Here is a 6,131-nt window from a genome sequence, read left to right as displayed (position 1 = left end):
GTTTTATTGAAAATTGCTTAAAATAATTTTGAACAAAAAATGTATTTTATTTGTGTCACTCTAATATCTTGTCCAAGTAAAATATTAGTTGTGTAAATTTTATTTGTTTTATCGGCTTATCACGTTTGTTTTTGTATTTTCATTGCCACAATAAGTACATACGAGAAGTTATGTTTGTTATGTGAATACATTGTAATGGAATTTGTACCATTGGTAAAATAAAATGTTACAGAGTTACTCTCAACATATATACAATTCAAGTCTATTTTTTTTATACGAAAGATGGATATCCATGTAGACTATCATATGTTGCATGAAGTGCATCTGCTATAAAACCAGGTTGTCTCATTGGCAATCATACCACATCTTCTTTTTTATATTTAATCTACCATTTTTTACATTTGAAAATGCCTGTACCAAGTCAGGAATATGACAGTTCTTGTCCATTCGTTTTTTATGTGTTTTGTTATTTGATTTTGCCTTGTGATTATTGACTTTCCGATTGGATTTTCCTCTGAGTTCAGTATTTTTGTGATTTTACTTTTTAAATGTGATGGTCACATGGCTTCACTTCGCACACATTTTCAAATACAAATGTACATGGCATCACATTAATGATATTCACATTTTGTACATATAGGTACAATTCAACATAATTTTGAATGAATTATATTTTAAAATGTCCTTCAACTAAAATTGACATATGCAGATTGATTGAAAATTTAAAATATATAGCAAATTTCAATCAATATTGTACTTGAATACCCTAGAGTAACGAATTTATATTTATATTCATTCTCTTTATGTGAAGATATAATGTTCAAATGAGTAAAATGTGCAATATTTATTTTAACTATTATAATCGATAAAACTCTAAGCAACTCATTCTCATGGTATAATGTCCGGAACATTTTTCATTAATGACTTTTGTCATAATATACCCTATATTTGCCAACTATTGTACAAATAACAAGTAATTCCATGAAAATATCAAGGAATTGTAAGAAACTGCTATACCAAAAGCACTTCTTTTTATAATTTGAAATCTGAATTATGATGCATAAAAGTCGATAAACATGGTATAAGGGATCTTTAAATATTGAATATTATAGTTCGTTTCTGTGTGTGTTACATGTCTGTGTTGTGTTTCTGTTGTGTCGTAGTTCTCTTATATTTGATACGTTTCTCTCAGTTTAAGTTTGTTACCCGGATTTTTGTTTTCTCTATCGATTTATGAATGTTGAACAGCGGTATACTACTGTTGCCTTTATTATATAGCATTTTTAAAACAAAGTTAAAAAAAATCCATACTCTGAGGATTGGTCAAAACTGAAAGTCCATAGTTAAATAGCGAATGAAAAAGCTTTAATACATGAAACATACGGATAACAACTGTCACATTCCGGACTTGGTACAGGCATTTTAGTATGTTACATCATGTTTAATTTTCATTTCTTATAAAAGTAAAATTAATATGTTTTTAACGTTAAATAAATGTATATACAGATTCTGCATTTGAAAAAAATATTATTTAGTCGTTCACTTTTACGTAACAATCATGATAATTCGTAAAGTTGAGGAAAAGTATATTTTTGTTATACGTGCATATACAAGTAGTCCTTCCTGTAGCTCGTTGTAAGCGATGAACATTTTCAACTCCTCGACGTAGACGCAATCATGATAATTATAGATTATCGTTGATCATCTCAACGAGATTGATTTTCTTGCTTGAGCTGGTACAGCGAAAGTGAGAAAAGCAATCAAGTTGAGATGACCAATGATAATCTGTTTATCGCTATTTTACCTATGACGACGTTGTCAATTTCATGTCAATTTCGTTAGCAACGCCACGTGGCCTTCTTAGTTTCTAGCGATAATTTTTCCATCTCAAGCGAGAAGCACGATATGAAAATTATCACAAAAAAGATCAAAAGAAAAATGCACAAAATAGCGATAATCGTCATTATACATCACCTTTTGTATATGAGATATTTTTAAATGACTTACTGCCATCTGTACAAAATCAATTCATTATTCATCATATTCGCACGAAGATTTAATCATTGCCCCTTTCAAAACTTCATTCTCTCAATACCTTATGTTAGGGAACCACTATTATAACAACTGTGTTGCATTGTCGTTTGAAGTTTTGTTGCACTTTAGTTTTTCTGTTGTTTCGTTGTTTTCCTCTTATGTTTGATGTGTTTCCCTCGGTTTTGGTTTGTGGCCCGGATTTGTATTCTCTCAGTCGATTTAGGACTTTCGAACAGCGGTATTATTCTACTGTTGCCTTTATTTACAAGCCATCATTCAATACAACTACAGCTATTATCTCGATTGGACTTGAAAAACCAAGATTGATTTGGAAAAGATGAAAACGAAAACATGTGCTTACCACCAAAGGTATCGACGCCATACACTTGTGTGCAGTAACCGTCATTATAAATCAATTAATCAAACATACCTTAGTATTTTAAAGATCAGTTGGTACCAAGGTACCAATCAGTTCTTATACATATATTAAACCAATTGCAATGTAACAGAATTTTGATATTAAGATATGATGGTACATCAATCTTTAAAGATCAAATTTTTCCAAAATAGCTGTCCTTCCCCGTAGATAAAACACAAACAACATCTATTGTTTTAACATTAACTGCATGAAAAATATATAAGGTTTTTAACAGTCACGTAAGTTTAACATTGCAAATGAGACGTAATAGGAAAAGCTACAACAACTTTTTTAAAAACATTATAACATAAAACGTTTTTTTCTAATGTATTATGTAATCCTCTTGAGGAACGGTATAGCCCGAGATTGGTAAAAGTAGGATTTTACGCGAATAACTGTTTTGTGTCAGATAAAACCGACACGGCCGTATGTTTAAAAGAACATGGCCTTTCATCGTGTAATGCAGTTATGCATTGACGTTTTTGAAGCAATGTTAATACATGTCGTATGATATTCTACCAAAAAAAAGAATGAATTAGCTTTATTACTTATAATTTTATTTTTGTTTTTGAAAATCAAGAGTGGTTTAGATATTAACAACAAGTTGTCAATTTTATACTCCTTGTACTATGCATTGTTTTAGTCTTAATTAACGTGAAATTCCAGTATTAGCAAGGTAAGTTATAGAACGTTGAATTTTTTACGTCAATATAACATTTAATACATGTTTTTTTCAAATGATAGCAAAAGACAGTTAGAAGTTTATTTTTACATTTTGGCCATGTGAATTTGTTAAATATGGAAGTTATTGAACAATAAAATTGATTCTTAGATAGATGAAGAATAATATACGTGTAGCCTTCCAAGTTGGTGTATATGAACATCACGATTGTTTTTAGCATGTGTTAACGGCCATTTTTTGTTTGACAATCTGTTTTGTCACATCCATACCGCCCATAATTCCTGAAATTATTGAAGTAGTTTTCAACAAGGTTTGATGCTCGATCTTTTCAATTTTACCGAAAAATGAGCAGAAATGTACATTTGGTGTTCGGTGGTAGCTAAGGCTCCGTGTTGTAGAACGCAACTCGATCTGTAATGGTTTAATTTTACAAATTGTAACTTGATTGAAGAGTTGTCTCATTTGCACTCATACCACTTCTTCTGATATATATATGATTTGTTTGGACCATTTGGTAGATCAATGTCTATGGTTTAAGGAAAGGTATCACTCTGATGGATTTGAATTTTCCTTTGGACCACATGTTGGGGACTTTTGTGACATTTTCAGTATTTTGTATCAAATAAAGGCAGATTGCTGATATGGTTACAACAAAAAGAGAATATTTTTCATCATAATCACTATTGGAAATCAAATCTATGGAAGATGTTTACATGAAAAACCCAAATGTAAACATTTTTTGTCAGAATGGAAGGGAAAGAGGTTGGTTAAAAATTATGAGTGTCATTTTTTCTTTTCATTTCCTAACAGTGTATTGCTATATTGCTATGTCTTTCAAAACCGTAATTTAGACGTTGAACTATGGTATAAGTTTCGCGTTCGGAATTTCTTGAAGGACAATCGACGATATTCATGATAAACTATATAGCATTACATTCAAGTATAAGGCCGTGTTCACACCAAACGCCATTCATAGTACATATTTTTACAATAAGTTTAATGTAATGTATACTGGTTTCATATTAAATTTGTTCACATCTATACACCATGTGTAACTGCCTGTACATGAGATTTGTTCACATTTGTAAACCATATGTAATTTAAATGCTCATTTCATAGAATCGAATTAAAATTTCTCTGCCAATAGTTATCAAAAGTACCAGGATTATAACAGTTATGAAAGCCATTTTTGATGATTTGCAGTACTTAAGAATGAAAAGGGAAACATTAGATACCATATGCACAGCATACAAATATATAATCAAATTTCCCATCAGTCGCATTCATTTGCTTCTTACCATCTACGTACGACTTCGGCCTGAAAAAAACAGTTCTTACATAGTTATATAACGCTTTTTAGTATTTATAAGTGCACTTTACCGAATCTGAGATAAAAGGCAAAAAAAAAATAAAAAAATACAGTACAATCTTTCAAGAAATGCATTTATGAGGGAATCGTTGATTGAGTAAAGACCGGTGACAAATAGATTATGCATATTGCAAACGATGTTCTTATAATATATGTAATAGGTAGTATTATACATTTATGACCTACCGAGGAGGTGTTTATCCAATAGTTATCAAAGGTACCAGGATTATAATTTAGTACGCTAGACGCGCTTTTCGTCTACATAAGACTCATCAGTGACGCTCAATTCAAAATATTTATAAAGCCAAACAAGTACAAAGTTGAGGAGCATTGAGGATCCAAAAAATTGGCATCCCAAGTAAAGGTTATTCCATGAGGGCTTTAGTCCGAGGGTTATATATAAACAGTAAACAATCCAACGTTGACATTACGTTGTGACAACGTAATACTATCGTTGTGACAATGTAGTAAAATTACGTTGGTACAACGTAATTTTGTGAACTCCAAGGCACGTGCTGACAACCATCCACATAACGTTGGCACAACGTAATTTGTGACGTAATGTATTACCATCATAAAACGTTGTAACAACGTCACAGCACAACATTATATGTCCCTTGTCCTCATTTAATTGATAGAATCAATGCAATTCCATTGAAGAAGTATGTAAACAGGGTCTTTATCTTTTCTTTTGACCAGTTTTAAGTTGTAAATTTTTCTATGTGGGAAAGATGGACAGATGTCTATATGTACTCTATTTCCAATCTGCCAGCTGTATTTGAAATTGTCAAAAAGGTGTTTCTTTAATCTTTTTGGCAGGTTTCAGTGTGAAATGTATAAATATCAAGTTTTCCCAAAAATAGTTGTTTAAGGTTTATAAAGTCTTAAGTTTTTAACTTTTGAAATACTGAAGAACAAGAATTACACATTTCCATTTAACAAATGCAACTTTTCATTCTTTTAACACATAATACTTTTCAAAAAAAGGAGATTTTGTATGATGGCCAATAAGACAACCCACTATCCTACAATCAAATATTGATGATGTTAGTAATTATAGGTACATGTACAACCTTCAACATGACATCTTGGTACATGCTTTAAATTCTGAATGTTTAGTGTTTCAGTGGTCTAGAATATAGATTTCACTATGATGGCGGAAATTCTAGAATGTAGGTTTCACTTTGACGACGGAAAACCATTTTTAATGACTTATTCAGAAATACAACAAACTACCACATTTACCTTAATATTTACTGAAAATTCATTCAGCTGGATTCACTACACGATTACAAGCTAGGAAAATCGGCCCAAAATCTGACTGTCTAATTTATAAATATATATATTCTACACAATCCATACACACTTCTAAAAATATCCCAAATGAAGAAAATACCTGAAATTCAATTTAACTAACTATTGCTTTTTTTCCATTGACCATCTAGAGATAGTATAAAAAAGAAGATGTGGTATGATTGCCAATGAGACAACTGTCCACAAGAGACCAAAATGATAGACCTATCCAAAAGTTAAGACTTTTTTTTTCTTACAATGTACAGGTAGCTACATGAACCAATAAAAAAAATAATAGTTTGTTTCTGAATTTTTAATTTTTATTCCAAATTTTA

This window comes from Mytilus galloprovincialis, chromosome 2 (genome assembly GCF_965363235.1).
Source record: "Mytilus galloprovincialis chromosome 2, xbMytGall1.hap1.1, whole genome shotgun sequence".
In the NCBI taxonomy this organism is placed as follows: domain Eukaryota; kingdom Metazoa; phylum Mollusca; class Bivalvia; order Mytilida; family Mytilidae; genus Mytilus; species Mytilus galloprovincialis.
Note: the sequence above shows the minus strand (reverse complement) of the source record.